This window comes from Haemaphysalis longicornis, unplaced genomic scaffold (assembly GCF_048455015.1).
Source record: "Haemaphysalis longicornis isolate Haplotype H1 unplaced genomic scaffold, Haemaphysalis longicornis Haplotype H1 scaffold_10, whole genome shotgun sequence".
Classification (NCBI taxonomy): Eukaryota; Metazoa; Arthropoda; class Arachnida; order Ixodida; family Ixodidae; genus Haemaphysalis; species Haemaphysalis longicornis.
Genome location: NW_027526204.1, coordinates 124,190,616 through 124,198,554, shown reverse-complemented (window position 1 = coordinate 124,198,554; position 7,939 = coordinate 124,190,616). Strand labels below are relative to the sequence as shown.

General features: G+C 45.2%; 1 non-coding gene across 1 annotated transcript; it reads right to left on the bottom strand.

Annotated features, from left to right (window-relative positions):
• Positions 1-7,607: 7,607 nt before the first annotated feature.
• On the bottom strand, positions 7,608-7,678 carry Trnag-gcc (transfer RNA glycine (anticodon GCC)). The gene has a single exon. It is a non-coding gene; the product is annotated as a tRNA-Gly (tRNA).
• Between the last annotated feature and the right edge of the window lie 261 nt (positions 7,679-7,939).

Here is a 7,939-nt window from a genome sequence, read left to right as displayed (position 1 = left end):
GAGCTGGTTGGGTGGAGCAACTGCGGCACGCCTTATAAGGCTAGGTCCACTTGTTAACTAGCAACAGCAACAATGACAACACTCCGTTGGTACTAAAATTGAATCAAAATTGTACATCTGCCCGTCTCTTCCCTCCAGAATTGCCATCCTTAGTTTCAAATGATTGATAGTTCGCGCTGTACTTCTCAGCGTGAATGTTCTCCGCATTTTGTGGGAGACTAATATAGGAAACACGGAGAATACCCGAGCAGTGCGCGCTTTCAAACTTTTATATAGTTGAAAGGATTGGGAGAAAATTTGCCGCGTAAGTCCGCTTGCTTCACTGCAAATGTCTGAAGACGATAGTTTTTTGACGTAACACCCTCCTCTCCCTCCCTCCTCCTCCTCCCTCCCCTTCCGTTCTTTCCTCTCCCTCTCGCCCCTACCAGAATGAATGCAGTGGAGGTTAGCTTAATGCAATTGAAATTTCCCGCGTTCTCACGGTTCGAGCGCCATCTGTTGGTAACTTTTGTACCTATTTTGGTTGGAGTACGGCCGGGCCACCGTGGGCCGGGCTTGGAGCAGCTCAGGCCGACATCTTTTTGTTCTAGTGTTTGCTTCTACCTCGCCTGTCTTCGACAATGTTTTTATGGCGTTGGTTGTTTCATTTATCATCGTACAAAGCGATTCAACGAGTATTTTTTATATATAAGAACGCTGCGACCCTCGGTTATGTGTTTATATGTATACTTATGCCTGAAGTCTATATACATGTCTATATACATTGCGAGAATGTATATAGACATGTATGACCAATGCCATGCAGTTTTATAGTTTCTAATGGTCATGCTACTATATATTCACTTTGGATACAAGTATTCCTTTTACTTTTTTTTTTTTTTTTGCTGGGAGATCGCACCGAGTGGTTAACATACTAAAATTTTGGTGTTTAGGTGGCCCGAGAAAGTCTATCGTCCTCGTAAAAAAAAGTCTGTCGTTTCGTTAAAGGATTCTGCAGAAATTCAGAGTATTGTCTACTGATGCTTAGCATCCTTATGTTGCTTTTCTAGTCTGTGAGTTCTTTTAAGTTTTCACTTGTTTCTGTTAGCCAATCATGTAAATTTATACCATCATAGCGATGAAGTGTTTTTACTTTGGGAATCACGTTGTTTTTTTCGAAGATGCAAGGCGTACTACAACATTGGTCCGTCTACGATATTTTTTATTCGTATTTCCGATGTTCTTTTGCAGACTTTTGTTTATTCTTAGGTTTTGGGGGAGATGTATAGATGCATATTTCTGATTTTGTCAGATCGTTGTTGTGAAAATTTTATTATAATGTTTGTTATTTTTTTGTTTTTCAAAATTATGTCCTACCATTTATCTCCACTTACGTTGTTATAACGATTAAAGGTGAATTACTTCCGCTAAATCTGCATTTTTGTGGAAATGCAGGGCGTTACACGGTCCTGGCTGTGGGGGTACTTACTCGGCAAAGAATGCTACGCATTAAAAAACAGCTTGGCGTCGAGATTCCTGTACGCTTTCCGCGTTGCGTATATATCCCTTCAAGTGACGCGACGGTCTGCCGGCCGCCTCCGCGTGCTTTGCATATTTACGGCAACGCATTCGGGCTTCCACGCCCAGTTTTATTTCTGTGTGTTTTCCAAGCAAAATTTACCCTCCTAATGGAGAGCACGTGTGACGTCCAAACGGTAGGGCAACATCGGTAGTTTTCACTGAAAAAAAAAAAAAGAAATAAAATACCATTCCTTCCGAAAGAAAGTCGAGAAAAGCTGGATTCCTAAAAATGCATCCCATCGATCGCCAAACCTTTAAAGACCCAAATCGCGAACGAAGAGTGAACCCAAGCGACGGTTTTTCACGCACTAAGTAAACGCGTCTACGAATGAACTGAATGTATACCGATATGGAGTTTACGAGATAAACGTATAGTATTGTGCTCCTTCTTCATAACAGATGCATGTAATACTGTATTATCTAGAAATGTTCCGTTTCGCGATTTTCGAGTAGCCGTTTTGACACAATGGAAACCCGGTTTCAGATTTTATCCGCACTTATCGGTCGACCAACCGGTCTATGGGGAAATGCATTTTTTTTTTTACAGGACGCCATCCGTCCCAATAAGAAAGCTTTCGCTTTAAAAGAGGTATAAAAAGCCGGTCGCGTGCGATTGGTCAAGCGCGTCATTTTTTCCCACTTTCATTTCCTAACCGTTGTCGTGTGTATAAATCCTGTAATGGTCGAAGGACAGCCATCCACAGGTAGTTTAATTAGGAGGGCACAATCAACACAGGGTTATGGATAATGGCTATACAGTGCCGCCTCGCTAATCTGTCCGCAGAGAGAGTTTTCCTTAATTATTATATATCACATATGAGGAGGGGGGGGTGATAAAAAAAATTCTGGCACTGAAATTTGGCCAAATGTTTGGGGAGCGACGCTGTTAGGGGGAGGGGGGCGGTCAGTGAAAGCGGTTTTGAAAAATGGTATGAAAAAAATTGCTAGTGAGAATGCTAGTGATAGTGAGGCAAATGCTTGGAAATTCTTGTTTTATGCGTAAGCATTAGACGCTGAGACTGACTGTATCTGTTTCTCGTCATGTCATCGGCGAAACCGGTGAAGCCGGTGAAGGGCGAAGCCTCCGGACTGGGGCGCCCCGCCTGCGCAGTGGGAAAGCGTGACGTCAGCTGCCGAGCGCCGGCGCGCGGGCCTCGGAGTAAGAGCGTGTCGTGTGCAAAAGGATTGCACCACATGGCACGGGTAGCGTCAGTCCGTGCTCATTCACTTTGAACGCTTTTGCTTTGTGAAATGCCTGGTGCGCTACCCGTGACGCACATTACGATCATTTTTCAGTTTGCGATTTGCGATGTACCAATTTGTAAAGGATCTTAATGAAACTTGGTAGATTTCGTTTTATCCTAGTGGGAATGGATGGAAGTGCTACCACCCATTTCACAGCTATTTTGCCAAACGTGGTGTCAGCACCGAACGACTTCGGAACCGGTGTAGTCATGGTGGTTCGTATTAGGACTGGCACCGCTGTGGCACCGACTAAGATAAAACTCCGCACGGTTATGGAGTTGTCTTAGCAGTGAAATGTTCTATGGCTCGTTTGGGATGCCTGTTGTAGTTAAAGCCATTTTCTGGAACGACATTTCCCCGTAGACGCGCATCTATTGATGGCGGGCGAGAATTCCTAAACGTTTACAACGGCACTGTAGACTAATTATGAGCAGTAGGTGTAACTCAGCACAGCTCCACAGTCGTGTCAGCAATGAAACACATTGTTTATTTGTTTCTGATATATGCTCAATTAAACGTGAATTACAGGGTTTCCTCTGTAAAGTAGGCTGAGCCGCAATACGCACTACGCTGACGGGAAAGGACACCGGTGAATCTGATAGAGGTACTATTAACAGCTTCGCTGTGAAACATGCAGCAATTACATGTGTATGCATTGCAGTATGCACCGCGATGATCATTCGTCTAGGCTTCACAGCACAGATTCAAGGGCGTAAAAGAACACGAAGGCGTTGATCACGGGGTGGTGCCGGGTGAATGCTCGTCGATGGAGCCCTCATTGCTCGTAGAAGTGTCAAGAGCGCTTTCGTTGCAGACTCTGTCGTGTAGTTCCTCCTCCACTTCCGCTTCATTATCTACGCCAAGCAATTGATCAAGGTCTGCTTCCGTCTTAACCGCACCCGCCGGCCGCATCGAGAAATCTCGAAGCCTCCGAGACGCAGTTCCTCATTAAACTCTTTGAAGAAGCAAATACTGCACGAAAAAAAAAAGCAGGCAGAGACAGAAGTGTAAAAAAAAGGACGAGCGCGAAAATTTCCGCGAGGAAATTGCCCATGATGCGAGACATACATATATTATCAAATCCCGTAGGTCTCGTCGTCTTACTCTCCTGTTTGTTTATCATTTGTTCGCTCAGTATTTGTTTCTTTTAAGACCACGAACCAACTGGTCGACAACTAAGTCTTATTATACCTTACCAGAATCACCGCAGCGTAGGGGCTAACAAATACCATAAATATTTCAACCGACACTCTATTCGTGCCAGCTGTTCATACTACTGAGACATGGCCTCTCTTGAATTTTGCGGACGTACAACCCCTCCCTTTGTGCCGACCGCAGGCTTACCTCAACAACGTAACAATGTTAACGAGCCGTAAATGCACTGAAAAAGTTTGCTCCCGATACACTGTCTTTAGTTCTAACAACTCATGCTATCGAGGGTCATGTTAACGATGAATGGCCCTCCTGAGTCGAATAAATTTGGCCATTTCCATGTGTTTTTTAGCATATGAGCGAGAGAGAGAGAGAGAGAGAGAGAGAGAGAGAGAGAGAGAGAGAGAGAGAGAGAGAGAGCACTTTATTGTTGAACTGGCGTGCACGGTTCTTACGGCAAAAGAAATTGACTAAGCAGTCTGGCAAAGAGAAGATCAATCCACAGCGTCAATGCTTATTCATGCAATTCTTCCTGTCAGCACAAACCTTAGGACAAGTTCTCTGCCGAAACTCAGTCCGAACACTGCCTGCGAAAAGAAATGCCGCCCGTCGAAGCATAGCTCTTTCCGAAACATCCCAGCCGGGCTGACACGAAGCTTTTCTTTGAGACGGAAACTGTGTCACAGCAAGTACACGGCTGGTACCGCCTTCGAATCGGCGGCTTCCTGCACAAAGGAGGGGGCGGACGACAAAAGCGACGGCATGTGTAATGAGCTGTGCTGTGCACCCGAGACTTTCCCGCGTCTATCGCGACAGCAGTAAACCTGAACATAAAAAAGACAAACGTGTGCTTTTGTGTCGGTACCCTGCTACGACGTGCATACAATTCAGTAGGCAAACCCATACGAGATTACAGAAGGGAGAGGGCAGTCTGATGACCCGGGTAAGTTGATGATACCGGCCTTCTTGGGGACTAAAGTACAGCTCGTGCGACCTGAGAGGCGCGAAAGAAGGACGTCGCGAAAAAAAACACCGCCTGTCTACGTCTTCTGTGCCTCCGTCTGGGGTCGTTTGCGTGGTTTTGTCGAAAACAAAATGCACCGGCGCGGCAGCTTCATTTGCGAGCGGCGACTTGTTGACTGAAGAGAGATAATGAAGAAAATTTAGAGCCCTTCTTCCACTGCTGTGAGGATGAAAAGATTTGATTGATTGATTGATTGATTGATTGATTGATTGATTGATTGATTGATTGATTGATTGATTGATTGATTGATTGATTGATTGATTGATTGATTGATTGATTGATTGATTGACTGCCTGGCTGACTGAATGGCTGACTGACTGACTGACTGACTGACTGACTGACCGACCAACCTATTGACTGACTGACTGACTGTGGGGTTTAACGCGCCGACGCTACACAGGCGATGAGGCGTGCCATAGTGGAGGGCTCCGGACTAATTTTGACCACCTGGGGATCTTTATAACGTGCGCCAAAATCTCGAACACGCGGGCGTTTTTGCTTTTCGCCTCCGCCAGAAAGCGGCCGCCGCGGCCGGAAATCCAACCCGCGTGCTTGGGCTCAGCAGCGCAACGCCTTAGCCACTAAGCCACCGCGGCGGAAGATACGATAACAGCGAAGTTGCATTCGTGGATAACTATACTGAGTTAGGTATGATTACTTTCGATCGAAAAAAGACACGTACACATAATTTTTTTGGATTTAATTCGAAGTTAATTGTCACGTAGTTTGTTTGGTGATGGTTTTAATAAAAGAAGAGCCACAACCGTTTCCTGTAACCCCACTCCCTCCGTACAAGCCCGTATCAATTGACAGCATCCTGGAATCCTGCAACCTTTGCAAATTCACCGTGAACTAACTAATTATGGCAAGTAGATGAAACTCGGCGTGTTGATACAGTCGTCTTAGCGCTCAGTGATTTTTCCCAAGATATCTGTTTATTTATTTATTTTTATTTATTTATTTATACTGTCAACCCCAACTTGAAGGTCATTACAGAAAGGGAAGCGAACGATACGGAAAGCAAATACAGACGTTGACGCTTTCAGCAACGTAGAACAAAAACATAATCACATATTAGAGAGTTTTAGCATATCGTTACCGTGTTTACGTAACCGTTTACCGTGTTTGCGGGAGTCGACTGCGCAGCGTGAGAGTTACCGCGAACGGTAACTTACCGGCCCAGGCGTCACCGTCGCCAGCGGCTTCCGGTAACACGGTAACCGGTAACGCAAACACGGTAACTATATGCTAAAACTGCCTATTTATTGCTGTGCGAAGTAAACGTCAAGAGCACATTCAAATTTCTTAATCTCAGAACTTTCAACAATATATGAAGGCGTACCTCAACATATAAAGATACCTCAAAGGTATCTTTATGGTTTTACGTATGTGTGGTTTTACGTAAAGTGTGGTTTTACGTAAGGTGTTAATATTAGATTGAGACCTTCCGAGCATTTTACACTACTAGCTTTGGGGACGCCACTTAAGACGCACACAGCTTGGGTAGCCTCTCTGTTAAAAGAGAATCTGTCCCAGTGAACTTGAATTATCAGTCAATCTGAATGCCTCGGTCGCTGCAGGCGGCGGCGAACTTCGCGGGCACGACAACGCACGTAATGCGGAGACACGTGCCCAGACTAGGGGACGGGCAAACGACATTCGCGAGATCTGGTTTCGACCGGCGTGTCTCGGGGAAAACACACCGAGGGCTTTTGTTCCGCGCCCGCTTGATTCAATGTACGGGAGCACGCGCGCGAGTTGTTTGCGAGAATATTCCAACGTTTTACCGGAGAACGTGTACCTTTTGTTTAAATGGAAAATCGGGAACGTGGTTGGAATCAAGAACACGATTGCAAATTGTCATCCCATTTATTTTACTAACGTACCCACGTTGCAAACGAGTACTGATTCAAGTACAAAGCCAAAATAATTTTGAAGACGATAGTGCTGCATAAGCACAGAAATTTTAGTTCGTCTGTCTGTCTGCCTGTCTGTCTGTCTGTCTGTCTGTCTGTCTGTCTGTCTGTCTGTCTGTCTAGGTGACTTGCTAGCTGTAGCATGACGGTACTTTTACGAACTTCTTATAGCGTTTTGTAGAAAGGTACGTCATAATGTACGCTCAGAAAATAAACTAATTAAACTTCTATCCAGGCCTCTTGACGTGGATAGTAAACTTACTTGTTAGGCGCACTGCAGCACTGAATTTGCTGTCTCCTTGCCCCCCCCCCCCCCCCTCCTCCCCTCTGCCAAAAAATCACGGTATAGCTATATACTTTCGGAAAGCTTATAATATTCACCAGTTTTTCATTGACCTACTTATATGATCTTTCTTCGTGAAATTAACGATGACGACTCTAATATTCTTTCGCCATGCATGACTGATGTGTCTAAGTAATGTAACTTAATATTAACAAACTTGCAACCATGGGCGTGATCGTAAAGGCGCGCACCGCAAAATGGCGCGATAAAAAAAAAATCAGATTGCCGTGTTAATGATGTTCTGTTAGATTTAGTTGAAATCTCTTCATCGCAATTCTTGTCGCAGCTCTTGTTTTGTAGAACAGTAACGCGGTCTAGTGAGAAAGATTCGTCTGCTCTACGTTAAGCCAGAAAAAAAAAAAAAAACTGCGTCGGCCGGGAATCGAACCCGGGCCACCCGCGTGGCAGGCGAGTATTCTACCACTGAACCACCGACGCCAGTTATGAGTGCTGGAATTCGAAGCCTTTCCTCGCCTGATTTTGCAACGAGTTCTCTTCAACGAGGTCACCTACGCCGCGGACGCACTCCCAGCAACTGCACGCAACCTACTCCTGTGATGAGCACTGCGAATCTCGTGGTACATGTTATTAGAGCGACCAGACTGCACGCCTGGCATAAAACGCATTATAAACAATTTGCAATTTCTAGTCCAAAAGGGACGATGCCAGTTTTTTTTTCTTCTCTTCCTCTCTGTACAG